Genomic DNA, 16,757 nt, shown 5'->3' on the forward strand with positions numbered 1-16,757 from the left:
ATGCCACCTATACATCTCGATAAATGAAATAACAACTATTTTTCTTTTTATGCCACCCATGCACCTTGGTAAACGAAAAAATGGTTTTCCTCCATTTTTTTGGTTTTTTACTTTTCATTATTTTTCCTTATATTTTCATCACTTTCTCTCTCCTCCATTTTTAAAAAAAAAAATAATCATGTCTTTTTATTTTTGTAATACAAGATACTCCACGTCAATTTTATAAAAACCTTGAAAGAGAAATCTATTATTCAACAAACCAAAATACACTTAAAATCACATAATAATTTTCTGTATAGACTATATAAATTATATGATAAGATTAAATAATTGTGAATAGGATCCCACACCCTTATGGAATCCTCTTCTCAGTGTTAATTGTCTACATCAGTAAAAGTATGATTACATTATGGTTTCTTCTTATTGAAATTATCGACATTTTATTTTCATATGTTCAAGAGGATCTAATTTTATAAAATCTTTTCCAATTGAAAGAGTGATGCTTACTACTATTTGGAATGCATCTTGTTTGTTGTCTCATGAGATCCACTGGTAAGAAACAAATAGATAGTTTGTAACGGCTGCAGAACAACTCATCGTCCACAATTCCAGGGATGAAGGTGAAATATTGGGGAAGTTTCCTTGCACATCTCTTCCTTTACTTCTATTAACTTGGAACATACCTCACAGCTGCTACTCCGGGTCAAATCGCCCGCCAAGCTGGCAAATTATCTAAAGTCGAACCAATGATTGTGAATAACATTGGGTATTTGACGAACTGAAAATGTTTTTTACTAAATTAATTGGCAATTGCATTTTCATGTTCAGCATAATTAGTCTCTCAAGCTGTGACTTCCACAACAATGGGAAAGATTCATTGTGCCTCTCTGCTTCTAACATACACTCTCTTGATTCTACCAACCTCTGCTTTTACTGATGAAACACTAAACATTGCCGCCATTGTCGACCTGAATACGCCTGCAGGAAAGGCGGCCAATACATCTTTACACTTTGCTCTCCAAGAGATAAATGGTACTCGCCTCAAACTCACAATTCTAGAATCTCAAGGATTTGTTGGAAACGGTGAGAACATTGCTCTAAACCATTTCAATGGCTTTTTTGGTTCTTTTCTCCTCTCTTTTTTCAAATGATTTTTTATCCTCAATTTGGTTTTTCAATTCTAACATTAAATATACTTGGGAAAAATTTCCCACAGTTCTACAAGTTTTGAAAAGTGAGGTTGCAACAATACTTGTGCAGGACCTTAAGATTTCAAAACTTTTGTCCCCTCTAGCGGAAGAAATTCATGTACCCGTCCTCTCATTCAGCGGCTTGCGTGGATTCGGGACTACTACTCATGGATCAACATATTTACTTCCCACAGTTCAGAGCCATTATGATGATATGAAGGCCATTGCATCCATAGCAGGCTACTTCCTGTGGAAGTCAGTGATTGTGTTCTACGAAGACAATGAGTTGTGGTTAAATGGTGTTTACCAATTGACCGAGGCGCTACATGAGTTTCAAGAGGACTCGGGAAACAACAGAACAACAATTTCAGAAGCTATAGCATTTTCTTATTGGGAATCGAAGAATAAAAGTGGCGTTTGGGCTTTTATTGTGCACACAAGTGTGCACCTGGCTCTCAAGATGTTCTCCATTGCACAAGAGCTTGGAATGATGACTGAAACTTATGTTTGGGTTGTCACTGATTCCATTGCTTCCTCTTGCGATTCTTTGTCTCCTTCTATCCAAACATTGCAAGGAATTGTGGGAGTTAAAAGCGTTGCAAGACCACAATTCATAGAATTAAGGCAGAGGCTAAGGCTTTTTTCTTCAGATGATAGCATTAACCGAATTGGGATACAAGCCTACAGTTCTCTAAAGCTCGTTGCAAGCGCAGTTTCTGGCTTGGATTCACAAAATATAGAGATTGGATATAATGGGAAAACTGCGATGAATGACATGGATTTTTCTGGTTCGATGTTGGTTTTGAGAGGAGGGGAGTTGCTTCGTGAGAGAATTGCTGAAGCAATAACAGTAACTGATGACTTAGAAATTCTTGAGTATGAGATTGTTAACCTGGTTGGAAAAAGTTACAAAACAGTTGGGTTTTGGACGAAAGACAGTGCGGGGCTTGAATCTCCACGAAAGGAAAAAAATAAGCTATGGGCCATTGTCTGGTCAGGTGATACAACAAAGGTTCCCAACAGCTACAGAAAACTTGTAGTTGGGAAGGTCGGACGGAGCAATGCTTCTGATTTCATTGAGTTCATCGGTCGGTTTTCAGACTACACGAGTGACATATTTCAGGCCGCAGTTGACACGCTCCCGTACAACTTGCCTTTCGTTTACGAGGATTTCTTCAAGGGCAACTCAAATCTCTCCGACTACGATGAATTTGTAACGGAGTTATTCCAAGGAAATGTAATCCCTTCTTACCCCTCTCAAGCTCTTCAAAATTTAGGGTTTTGATACAACTTGTTTGATATAAAAAATGGTATGCGTAGGTATGCACTCTTCGCAAATTATATAATTTAAAGAAAAATGATGAAAGTAAAACAGTGTCTTCGCAAATTTTATAATTAAAAAAAATGATGAAAGTAAAACGGTGTCTATGTATATTTAAGGAAGGCCAGAAACTTAGGGTTTTGATATATATATATTAGAAATTAGGTTATAGACTGATGAATTGCTTGTATAGAGATTCGACGTGGTGGTGGGAGATGCCACTATACTATGGAACAGATCTTTGTACGTTGGATTCACGCAGCCATACACACAAACAGGTCTGGTGATGATGGTGCCGTTGAAAAGTGTACGAGGGCGGACTTGGTTTTTACTCCATCCTTTCAGTGGAGCGTTGTGAGCAACAGTAGCGGCATTCTTCGTCTTCACAGCGTTTCTGGTGTCGCTCATGGAACATGCCCACAACCATGACTTTCAAGGGACTGTCGTCCACCAAGTAGTCACTTCCTTAACGTGAGGAAACATTTTTTTATGTTCCTAATTAATAATTTCTAAAAGTTGTGTTTAGTATCATATTCTACGATTTATCATTAGAATTATATTCATGGATGACTAAAACTTGACATGCAATCATTAGCCAAACATCTATTTTTTATGTTGTAATTTATTATGAATTTATAAAAAGGGAATTGTAATTTATTATTCATTTATGAATAGCGTTTAGGGTTTAGGGTTACCAAACTAGCTGACCTGACAGAAAACTAATACATTATCTTGTTTCATCTGTAGATCCTCGCTTTCTACCTTCGTATTTGCTCAGAGTAAGTATTTCGTGTTTTTCATGATCATCAAATCAGTTTCAGAATACAGAATTCTTTAGTGGCTTTTGTATGAGATACTCAAATTCTCTATAGTTTTTTAGATGAGTCAGAATTAGGTTTTCTAAATATAGATTTTCTCATGTATTGTACGAGATTTCTGTTAGTTTTTATTGGAGTTTTCAGAATTCGTTGTATGACTCAAGACTTCTAATTATTGAGTCAATTGTAATACATATATTAAATCCCATCGTTTTGATCACAAGATGATCGAGAATTATGTATAATGTCATTTAAATGAATAGAATGTTTTATCTACTACCGAACAATTTCTATGTTTGTTTTTAGTTTTCTCCATTCTTAAATTGATGAAAGCGTTGTAATGAGTTTTAGGAGAGGATGTGAAGAGCAGTCTGGGCAAGGGAATCTTGGCTATATGCCTTTTCACCGCTCTAATACTAAACAATAGCTACACTGCACATCTCACCTCTATTCTCACAGTGGAAAGATTAGTACCATCAATTACAAACATGAGAAATGTCACAACAAGCAATGTTCAAGTGGGTTACTTGAAAATTTCATTTGTGAAAACTTATCTCACAAATGATCTCAAAATACCTCAAGCCAGACTGGTTCCTTTAGAGAGTCCGCATGATTACGTGCAAAAGCTAATACACGGGGAAATGGTCGCCATAGTGGATGAAATTCCATACATTCAAATGGTCAAATCTCTCTACCCATCTGAAAAATTAGCCATTGTGGATCAAGGATACCTTAGCTCCGGAGGCTTCGGATTTGTAAGCATTTCTTCCTTCGCTCACTTCTTTCTACTCTTAATTTTCTACTCATATATAGATGCTTGATTTTAAATCCTACTTTGATAAAACAGTTTTTTCCGCGAGGGGTCGCCATTTTTGTCCGACATATCTAAAGCAGTGTTAAACATATCGGAGAATCGGTACACTCTGGCGAGCATCCGTACGAAATGGTTTGGAGAAAGAATGTCTTCCCCAGATTTAGAGATTTTTATAGATGACTCCAACGTCTCTCCCATCGCTCTTGCTGATCTGTGGAATATTTTCGTTCTCATCGCATCCATCTACGCAATCACGATGTTGATCCATATATGTCGAAAGTTATATCAGAAGAGCCAAGATTGGATGGCATCCAGGACATATGAATTTTCCACGCACATTCTGGCTATGATCTCGTTACTAACTACGAGGGTACCGACATCCCTAGAAACCCAACGTTGATTTGACAATTTGTTTCCAATCTCAGCTTTTCTGAAAGAAGACGGGTTGTCTTAGTTTATTAGGCTCAACATGCCTATGTTACATCATATATAAATCCAAAAGGGTGGTGATAAAAACATCGTTTTAAAAATTGAAATATACACACTTCCGTTGTTGATAATTTAATGGCAGCTGGTCTTCAACGTTGACTCATATGTCATTATAGGTTGAACTTATCTTGTAAGTATATAAATGATTTCCCTTAAAGTTCTATTGCATAGTTTATTTTGATTTATTTTTTAATATTTGGATTTAACTATATCATATATCATTAATTAATAAACAAGAGGAAAGATAAGAGGCCATAATCAATCTCTTGTCTTGTTCTCTTATTTCGACGATAGAACATATAGTTTGATCTAAACATTGATGAAATAAACAACTATCACAAGCTATGCACAATTGCCTTATAACTATACAAATATTCATTAGTACATTTTTATAAGTGCATATAAATGCAAATAAGATACAAATGATAAAAATTGTATTTGAGTATGAATTTTTTATATATTAAAAAGCCATATTTTAAATTTTTATTTTAGTTTAAATAAAATGTATATATTTAAGAATTGAAGAAATAAAATTATTCTATATACATATTTAATGTTAATAGTTAAATAATATAATCATTTTGGTAAATTATTTTAAATTATAAAACTAAATTTAAATGTCCTTGCTCTATTATCTAAATAAAATGAAACAATTAAATTTCAACAATTGGTACTCTCCATAAAGGCTAAAACTCTGCCTTTTTCCCAGAAGCCATGTACTTGGAGGTTGATGAAGTTGGCACATTGGCAAAGATAAGACTGTAGGTTTTAAGAAATTCTTTGACCATGGTAGGAGAAGAGGTCACAAATGTTTGTATTGAGCCTAGGCATAGGAACATAATTTGTCCATATTTTTTCCATGGTAAGAAGAAGAGATGTCCTCATATCTTTGATTGCTCAAGGCGACAAAGTGCACCTCTTTTAGGCTCAAGACACATTGACCTCAGTTGTGGCATCCTTTGATCGATTGATTTGTGAATGCACCCTTTAATCAATTGATTTACAAATGTGGGGTTTGAAATTGAAGTGGTATTTTGAAAAGAATATTTTTACAAGAAGCTCCTCTGAAGCCCTTGGTTCTTTCCTACCATAGGGGGCTTAACATGTATTCCATTTATTATTATTTTTCCTTTTTTTATTACAAATATTTTTTTAAAATTATCAAAGTGTGCTTTTAGAAAAAAAGAACTTTTGGCAATATCGTTTGCTAAGAAACTCAAAATTGAGTGCTATTTTTTTTTTTTTTTTGTAAAAGTGGATGTTAGTTCATCACAAGTCCATCAAACATAGCTATATGCTCATAAAATAAAGCATTGAATTTTTTTTCTTTTTGAAGTGATGTAATGCACTATTTTCTATAATGTTCTACACTAAAGGGGGGTTAAAAAGGAAAACCTAGGAAAAATCTCCTTATTTTTTCTATTTTTTTTGTTGGTCCAAAGCTATTATGTCTCTCACAAATAATCCCTTCAATATGAGTGTTTTTCATAATCCTCATAATAAATCAAAAATCAAACATGTATATTGTGGAAAGTATAGACATACAAAAAAACAAAAAAGAATGTTGGTTGAACATCAAATTGACAAAAAGAGACAAGTTCTTTTCATCATGGTATTTCCTTATATAATTCTCCAACACATAAAAAAAGCACCAAAAAGGTATGGATATTCTCCTGATGATTGAAGGTGTGTATTTACATTGAATACTAATATTGATGAACCAAAATCTGTAGACGAGGGTCTTGGTATGAATGATTCAGAGTCTCAGAAGATAGCCATGGAAGAAGAGATGGAAGCTCTTAAGAGGAATGACACATGGGACCTTGTACCATTGCTTGAAGGACGAAAGCCTGCTGGTTGTAAATGGGTATTCAAAAGGAAGATGTGTTTAAATGGAAGCATTGAGAAGTATAAAGCATGTTTGGTTACAAAAGGTTTCTCCTAGGTTGGAGGAATTAATTATGGTGAAATTTTTTCTCCTATAGCAAAAATGACATCCATTTGATTTTAACTTTCTATTGCAGCAGGTTATGACCTAGAAGTTGAGAAGATGGATGTGAAGACAAATTTCCTTTATGGAGATTTGGAGGAAGAAATTTATATGGCATAGCTAGAGAACTTTGTGGTGAAAGGTAAAAGTCATTTGGTCTGTAAATTGAAGAAATCCTTGTATGGGTTAAAAAAAAGTCCTAGGATATGGTACCAAAAGTTTGATACATATGTATTGAGTTTGGGATTTGTGCGATCCAAATCTAATCACTATATATATTACAAGTCTGATGGTGATTATTTCCTAGTTATTTCCTTATATGTTGATGACATGTTGTTTATTAGCAAAGGAAAAAGGTTTGGTTGTAGAATTAAAATCTTAGCTCTCAATAAAGTTTGAAATGAAAGATCTTGATGTAGCAAGGTACATTCTGGGAATGGAGATTATAAGAGATAGACAAAATACAAAACTTTGGTTAGGCCAAAGTAAATATGTTCGTAATATCCTAGGAAGATTCAATATGGAAGATTCTAGACCATTGATTGTTCATGTTATTATGTGAACAAAGCTTTCTAGCTCATAGTGTCCTTCATACCCATTGGAGATGGAAGAGATGAGTCAAGTAATGTATCAAAGTGTTGTTGGAAGTTTGATTTATGTTATGGTATGTACAAGACCAGACATTACCCAAGCAATAGGAGTACTTTCCCATTATATGTCTAATCCAGGAAGAACACATTGGGATGTAGTAAAAAGAGTTTTCAAATACTTGCAGGGTACCTCATAGTACTCTATATGTTTTCATGGAATGGGATAATAGCATTCCTTGGATATTCAAGGCTATGTGGATTTAGACTAGGTTGGTGATGTTGATAGAAGAAGATCCACCAGTGCATATGTTGTTGGAATATTCAAATAGGAAGAATGCTTCTGAGAGAGGGGTGGGGTGGGGGGGGGGGGGTGAATCAGAAGTATTGTGCTTTGATCATTAAAACTTTTTAACTGAAAGTAAATTGCATGCATATGAGCATATCAAACAATTATAAGAAATACATATGCATCACCACATAACACTTGAGATTTGGTAACCCAGAAACCCTCTAGAAATAAGAAGGTAAAACTGGGGTGGGGATGATACCCACAAAATTTACTGCAACAATAAGGTTTTAACCACTTCTAATGGTCTGCCCTGTTAAAGGCTTTACACTGTATCAATAGTGACCTGGTTAAAGGATTTACAAACACTTTACATGAAGTGCCACCCTATTAAAGGATTTAATCACCTAGTTAAAGGATCTACAAAATAGTTGTTAAGCTAACCTATCACAATAGGGTTTTCATTCTGATACAATTGCTAGAGAATATTAGGTAAAATAAACCTGATAGATTACAATCCTTCGATTGCTGAATATGGGCACTTTATCTACTATCTCTGATCTTGATCCTTTGTGATATGATAATCCTTACACTGAAAGTAGTTTTCCTTACACACCCTTGTATATCCACTCACTCTCTTTTACAATGAAATTTCATCTTCCTTATAAATATATTTGAGGATTTATGATTAGGCATGGATCTACAATCCATATTCAATCTCTATTTCCCACTCATTTTTTGCACTTCTTCCATTGGTTGCATGCCTTCATCATTTTTCTTATTTGTTGCATGTAGATTGCATAGAAAAAATAAAAGATTCGATCTTATCGTTTAATCCTTCGAGATTCGTCACATGTTAGCCATGAAAATTGTTTACATATGAATCAATGAAGTTACAAACTCATATGTACATTCTGTGTTACTCAGCACTTGCTAATTCCAGATGCTCAGCATCATCTATGACTTGGTACTTGAATATCACTCAGTACTTGTATCATGCTAGGCACCTAAAGTCATTTGGCACTTGAACTTCACTCAACACCTGATCTTCACTCGGCACCTGAACTTTACTCAGCACCTGAAGATCACTCGGCACCTGAAGTCTTTCCTAACTTGGCTCATGTTGTGGCTCGGCATACATGGTGTACTCGGCTCCAATATAGAAAGTGATTAAGTGTGTTGGCACTCAAGTGTCAAAAACCATTCTAAGACTAACATATGTGTTTACAGTATTTGATGGTGCAATTAGTTGGATGAGCAAGCGATAAGTTGTGGTCACTTTTTCCACTATAGAGGTAGAGTATATAGAAGCTATTCATGCCTACAAGGAAGCCATCTAGCTTAAGAGACAATGTTTAGATATAGAGTTCAAATAGGGTGTAGTGACAATTTATAGTGATAGTTAGAGTGTAATCTGCTTAGAAAAGAAGCTGACATTTCATGCCAGGACCAAGCACATTGATGTACAACATCATTTTGTGAAAGATATGGTCAAGGAAAACATGGTGAAGCTAGAGAAGGTAGAGACTTTGGTGAATGTTGTTGATGCATTAACTAAGCTAGTGCACAAGCACAAAGAAATCCAAATGGTGTTTGGAATCTATGGGCCTATCACCCCCTAGCAATTAGTTCCATGAAACTATGGATCCCCTTACTCTTGCAAGGTGTTCGACAAGTGGGAGAATGTTAAGAATTGTGTCTCAACCTTGCAAGCTTTTTCCAAAAAACTTTAGAAAATTTTAGCCAGAAAACTCTACAAATTTTTTAGAAAATTCTAGAATTTTTTTGTGGTAGTTTCCCACATGTTTATGAGTTGGAGAAAGGTGCATGATTTGTTAAAAATGTGCCTAGTCTCTAGAAAAATGTAGAAGGGCTATTTTTACAGTGTAAACAACACATTATATGACTTTATGGGGGTCTAAACTAAAGGACAAAATTATGGACAAAAATGGTATTCTTGGAGTTACAAATTACAAGTGGGTAACATGTGGCATGGTTGTTTTGTCCATGGTTTTGGCCCATGGTTTTGTAAAACCAAAAATGGTTTCCAAGTGGTAAATCACTATAAAAGGAGGACTTGGGGAGATGTTTGAATCATCAAGTTTAGTTTGCAAGTCTAGTGCTCGAAGGAGTCTCTCTGAGTCCAAGTTTGTGTTTGAGTTGTGGTGATTCACTCTTGTAAGAATGTGCATTGCAAGTGTATTATAATCTTCTACATTTCAAAATACATTGTGCAGGTTTTGGAGTGTGGGGTTTTTCTCCCAGAAGGATTTCCCCACAGTAATCATTGTGTAATGCATTTACTGCTATTTTGATTAAGTTATTATGCATTTCTTGAGATCTCTACAATAGTTAGTTGAATTTTCATAATCATCCTCTCAAAGGTTAGTGTAGGAAGTGATTTTGTGCATATTTGCTTCCTTACAAAGTGGGTCACTGCGATGAACATGAAAATTCATTTGCCAATTAATATAGTAAAGAACAATTTGTATTCACTTATTCAGTGGATTGACTTGAGATTTTTTTCATGCTTGGTGGATGAATTGACCTGAAGTAGGTGCATCTTCAAGGTGTTTTCCAAGTTGAAAGAAGATGATAGATAGAAAGGAAGCTTTCTTTGCTAATGACACTTCATCATTATAGTCATCTTCACTATGACATCCAAAAATGGGTTAAAAATGATTTATTTGTTTCTCTCCATTGTATTTCATCAAACACTCTTTGTACAACAAATGAAATATTGCAAAAGCCACCCACAACATTCTGGTTAGTCCATGGACATAATTTATAGCACCTTCTGAATGGAAAATTTATAATATATCAACATCATTTCCTCCACCTAATCTTCTGATTAAAAAAGATAGCAATAGAGTCCTGAACTCAGATAATACCAAAGTACTAAAACCTCAATAAGTTGTAATGGTTACAATAATAGGGAGATATATACACAAGTAAGTGATGTATTGAGGGAAGAAGAAAATATTTAGTAATTTTAATCTAATATAAGATAAAAATATATAAGAATGTTCATGATTTTCTTAAGGAGGTTTCTATCGTAGGTAAAACCATTTCTAGTGCTATAAAAGAACCGATCTAAGTTTTTTCTGGATTTTTTCTGAACTTTTGTTGGTTGCTAGTCCATGTAAAACCAGCTTCACTTGGTTGATGGTCGCTGTAAAACCAGTCTTCAAATTCTTCTTTGACTATTTAGGTTGCTAGTCCTTGTAAAACCATCTCCTTACTTTGGTTCCTTTTTATTTGGGGTTTTGAGTCCCCTTCAAACCTGATTTTATTAATTAAAGTAATAAATTTAAATCTTAAGAGATACATTAACTTATTCAATAGATTAAGCAAGAGCTCCAAGAGTTGTAGCTAGAGTCCTTGCCTTAAAAGAAATTGGGAAGGGACTTTAAAAAAATGATAGTTGTTTTATGCTTAAATAGTTTACATAAGTTGATTAGCTCAGCCAAAATTTTAAAACATGTTTTGTAAAATGTTAAAACTATAAACTAGAAGTATTGTCAAATTCAAGCAAAATATTGAAACTACAATCCGCTTACCTCAAGTTGAGAAGAAAATCTTTAGAAATTTTTCATGTCCATGAAGAAGTAGAGAGCATCATTATTTTGGGGTTCTTTGATTTTTATTCTTGAACAAGAAATTACCTAGAAAGGTACTTTAAAAGAATATATATATATATATATATATATATATATATATATATATATCAAATAAAATTCACTACCTAGAATGAAAAGAGAAGATGGATTTTTTCCTTTATTCAAAAATCTCTCTCACTTTAGCGTTGATAGTTAGCTTATGAAACACTCAAAGCTTGACAATTTTTTTCCTCATGGGAGATGTGATTAGAATAACATAGTACACCCAAAATGGCCTCTTCAAATTCTTGGTTAGCCTTAGTGTGAGGCTTCTTGTTCTATAAAAATTTATTTTCAAGTAAATGAATATGTTCTATTAGTGAGAATTCATTTATATCACAAATTTTGTATGAAAACTCTCCTTAATTAAGAAGACATCAAACAATAAATTAATGAAAATCATTATTTTCACGACTTAACAAAATCCTAGTTGTTGCTCTTGCCTTTGGTTATATTTGATGGTTGTTAAAAAATTAATGAAAATCATTATTTTCACAACTTGACAAAAACTTAGTTTTTTTTTAAAGGGGCTATAGGATACAAGATCACCTCGCGAGTTCAAACATCACAAGACCGGATTAACAACTATTCATAAAAAAAAACATATATAAATTTATTAAGAAAAAAGGCCTTAGGCTACAAGAGTCATGCCAACCGAGGGTGGGCATTTACCATTAAAACTCCAGAAGTCCTTGGGTTCATTGGTTGGCTCAGGGGGAGCCCAACCATTAGTAGCAGTAGCATCAGCATCTTTATCTCCCTATTTTCTGGGCAGAAAAATGCCTAAATCCAACCGAAGGAAAGCCCATTTAGGGTCATGTTGTGTAGATGGCCAATTTGCATTAGGGGAAACAAGAGGAGCCACCAAGGACTAGCCCCAACCCAACCTCCATGGAGGCAAGGCCAAGTGGTGATGTCCACCAAAACCACCAAGAAAGCGACTATGGGGCTAAGATCAAGGAGTATGCAAGTGGCATGTAGGTTTTCTCTAGCATTGCCAATGACTATGAGGAGTGCAGGACCACAAAAATCTAGTTTTTGAAGTATTAGATAGTAGCTAAAAGGATGAGGGGTTGAACCTGGGGTACAAAAAGGTTGAAGGACTAGTTAGAGGTTACCTCTGGATCATCTCACTGATACTAGTTTTATACGTCAAAAACAAAAAATTTCTAGAACAGAACCATCACTATCATCAGTCCTATTCTTAACTAGCAAATAAAATAGAAAAGCATTCAAGCAGCAATGGAACATATTTCTACTATTAGTCCAATAATTAGACATATACATATATAGTAAAACTATGTAGGGCACCAAGTTCAAAGTGATCAACAACATAAAAGCAAAAGAAAAAAGAAAATCAGGGCTAGTTACACTCATTCTTTTCTGGTTCCTCATTCTTATTCTCCTTGAGCTCATCCTTTTTCACTTCCATGCCCTCCTCCTTGATAGCTTTGTCCAGGAGTGTTTTCAACTAGTTCTCCACCAGAAAGCTATAAATGGATCAAGTAGTCTTTCTCTCCTTGCCTAGGTCATTCAAGTCCTTATTCACCTACAGGAAATAAAGAATAGAATTAGCGGAATGCATTAACATTTGTGGAGAATTTTGCCAATGTGTCCAATTTTTGGCAAATGCCAATGCGATTGTTCCCCATCTCCTTAATCGATTGCTCTAGCCTATCCAACTGAACCTTGCTTTGGCTCTAGTCATGGTTGTGCTTCCATTCCCCCCTCCCCCACCTTGTTGAGATAATGGGTGTTGCATACATTGCATAATATTTTTATAATGTATTATTTTATTTTATTATGTAATGTTCCACCTAGATGGATGTGGAGCATGTAAAGATTCGCATGGGATATTCTTGAAGTGTTGTATTGTAACATTATGATAATGTTTCATGTAATTATTTAATATTGGTGAAAAGAATTAAAATTCCAATATTAAATGTGGGGTTTGTGAGTTAGGTAGCACATGGTTTATGTAATATGATTTGGTGGTTTTGTGGGATTTGCTACAACATAAGCAGCCACAAGGGTAGTTGTTGGGGTAAGAAGGGAAAAAGGAAAGAGTCAAGTGGGACAAGGCTTGACAGGTTAGCCAAGGGAGAATTTGTGAAGGTTGGAAGCATGGCATGAGATGTGTGGATTCATGTGTGTTCACATAAATTGCTTGGTTGTGGCGATGGCTTTGAAGGCTTCCATTGTTGTATTGCAATGGTGTTTTGCTAAATAATACATGGTGATGGATGCTTTTGGAGGTTGGGTTTCTCCCTCAATGAGGGTTTCCCAAGGTATATCTTGTGTCACAATTTTGTGGGTATATTGTCTATTCTCTTGAATGTGGATTTTAATTGCATATTTATTAAAAATCTATTATGGGTTATGTGGAAATGGTTGTATTCTTTATTGCAAGTTTCCTTACACACCTTTGGGAGTGTCATTCATGGGGGAGGTGATGTCCCCCCCCCCCGCCCATACTTTTGGTTAGGGATGGGATAAATCTAAGGTTATCTGATATGTGTGAGGGACTAGGTGGCTTGGAGATGGGCTTCTTACCAATGTCTTGGTGAGATCTCTTTCTCTTGGTGGATTTTATCTCACTCACAGTAGACTCAAAGCTAAAATCCTTTTTTTTTTTGGGGGGGGCGAGGGGGGGTGTGGTGGTGGAGGGTGGGGGGACTTGAATTTCTCCAATTGGAGGCATTTACTAGTTCTCTAAGTAATATATTTTCTCTTCCTCATGTCTATATCCAAATCAATGAGGCTTAGTTTAACCTCAGGAGCAAGGGTTTTCTTGATTTTTTTGTGGCTTGAGCTAGGGCCAAGGTCCATAGATATTTGGGGAATGACAATAGCCAGTGTTGACTAGAAGTGTTGGTTTTAAGGTGTGCTAGTAGTTGTAGAATTTATTCATGAAACCCTAGTGAATGAGATAAAAGGGTTTACCCTCTTCTTTCTTTTTCCTATCCTTATAGATATTGTCTTCCATTGAATTCAAAAACAAATATAGAAAGGAAATCTGATCTAGGTTGTTGCTCTTGCCTTTTGTTATACTTGATGGTTATTACAAGGCATCTTCTTATCTAACAAAAATGTAATACCTTGCACTACTACCCAATAGAGTGGTTATAAACATAAACTTAAGGTGCTCTTTTAATTTTGTCTTAAATTCAATTTTTATATTTAAATTAGATTTTTAATTATGAAAACATAGTCATCAACGACAGGATTGGTTTGATGAGGTATATTTATTAGGGTATATGTAGGAATACTATATTCTAGATGTTCTACAAGGCATATGAAATATTATATTTTAGATTTCTATGCCCTAGTCATCTCAGTTCTCTACCAAATTCTACATTTTCACTAAAATTAGGTAATAAATTTCCCATTATAAATTATGGCATGTCTATATCTTATATATTTTGTATTTAATGTGGGTAGGTATAGATATTGAATAATAATTTACCCCTTGCTCTATTCTTTATCTGGGTTATGCAAGATAGAAAAATCCTTTATTTCATTTCCTTTGTAATCCCTTTTAATTTTTCCTATTGTTGTAGTTGAAGTATGTATGTGATTAGTTGTTGGGAATCCCTCTTTGAATTTTAGTGCATATTTGCTCTCATTGCTGGTGGATCTCTATGGCCTTTGAATCAATTCCAACTCAAGAAACAACATTGTGCACAAGAGTCATGGATTGAGAAATTATTGGATCTGACTTCACCATATATATCACCATTTATGTCAAGGTAGATCTGTGCATTAACTTAATTGTTATGCTTTTCTATCAATAATTTGAGTGAAAGTATTTGGAATATGTTGAGGACAATGTGAAATCTAAATATGCTAAATAGTCAAGGCTATAGGTATTAATGAAACTCATCTACCAAAGATAAACATACAAGCACATTCTAGGAAATGGGAAAAGACACTTCAGGGTGTAGGTTTTCTAAATATTGTTCTTGTTATAGTTTGACACTATGCTAGTAATTCGAGAAACACACGGTCTAAACATTTTCTTCTACCCAGTGATATTTATTAAATAACATCCATATTATACAACAAATCATATTGTAAATAATATGTATTGAAACAAGGTGACTCGCATTTCATTGGAAATGGTGTATGTATTCAGGAATTAAGTAAATAAAATGATGCCAACCACCACCATAAATTGGGTGTAGAGAGAGCATTTCTTGCATCTAATTCATTCATCAATATGCATTTTATATTTGAGATTCTTGCATCTTTGTTCAACACATCTTCATTTTCTGAGTTTCCTTCATCTTTCCATCCAAGAAATATAGTAAACCTAGATAGTTTGTATGCAAGCACAATATGTGCACTCATTTTATTCTTGTGATCTTCATGAGCTCAAGAAGAAATATGGACCCAATGTTAAAATTTAATTTTTTTCCCACAATTGTGGTCTCTTCTTCTGCCATGGCAAGAGAGTTTTTGAAAACCCATGATAATGTCTTTGCAAGTAGGCCTCTAACTTCTATTGGGAAGTACCTAAGCTATAATAACAAGGATTTTATATTTTCACCTTATGGTTCTTATTAGAGGCACATGAGAAAAGTGTGTGTGGTGGATTTTTTGAATAGCAAAAGGATCGAGTCGTTCAATGGTATGAGGGAGGAAGAAATGCTTTTATTTGTTTGATTAGTTTGAGAGAAGTCTGGGTGTGGGAGGAAGCTAGTTAATCTTAGCCACTTGTTTCCATCATTACTTAGGCATTCATATGGAGGATCTCACTACTACAAAATAGTATGGTTAAAGACATTAATTTCCATAAAACTATTACTACCTTGTCATCTACATCCTATCTGAATCTAATTCATTGAGTGCAATGTCCAAAATATGTGTAAATTAACTACTATCATTGAATTGAAAGGCCACTACTTCCTTTAACTCTTCCACCACCCTACTCATTTTTGGTTTGTTAATTAGTTTACTAGCAATGCATGCATTTTCTATATCTGCTAACTTCTAAGCAATTGATAATTTGTGGTAGTTATTCAGAGAAGAATCTATAAGCTCATTTATTCTCCCACACAAAATTAGATCTTTTTCCTAGTAAAACCCAATAAGCATCCTATATATAATCCTAAATGATGAGCGTGGAATAGAGTGTGTGAAAGATAACTTTTACTCTTCATAACTTAAATAAATTACCTTTGCTACTGTATCATCACTTGGCAGTTTGCCAAAAATCATCATGAGTAAAACCACTCCAAAACTATATACATCACTCTTTGCCACATCACATAATTGCTTGAAATGCAGAATTAATAAATGAAACTTAGTTGAAAAGTCAATAATCATTCATCAACCATAAAAAAATTCATTATAATATGTATTTTACAAATTTGATTTACATATCATATATCCATCATATGTTTGTTTAAATAATGCATCAAAATTGTTATAGGTACAATATCCTTGTACATGAGTACATCAAAAAGATCATAATGAGATGATTGTTACATTTAATCAACAATAATTATGCATGATGCCTCAAACATGTGTCCAAGTCTATGTCCCAATCTCCAAAGCCATTAGACGTTGTCCATCCACTATCTTGTAGATTACTATTG

The 16,757-nt window shown here is 34.5% G+C and overlaps 1 pseudogene; it reads left to right on the top strand.

Moving 5' to 3' along the window:
* Window positions 1-845: 845 nt before the first annotated feature.
* Window positions 846-4,543, top strand: LOC149541911 (glutamate receptor 3.4-like; annotated as a pseudogene).
* Window positions 4,544-16,757: the final 12,214 nt, after the last annotated feature.

Source organism: Cupressus sempervirens, chromosome 8 (assembly GCF_028749045.1).
Source record: "Cupressus sempervirens isolate cs-2001-9-10 chromosome 8, ASM2874904v1, whole genome shotgun sequence".
Lineage (NCBI taxonomy): Eukaryota > Viridiplantae > Streptophyta > Pinopsida > Cupressales > Cupressaceae > Cupressus > Cupressus sempervirens.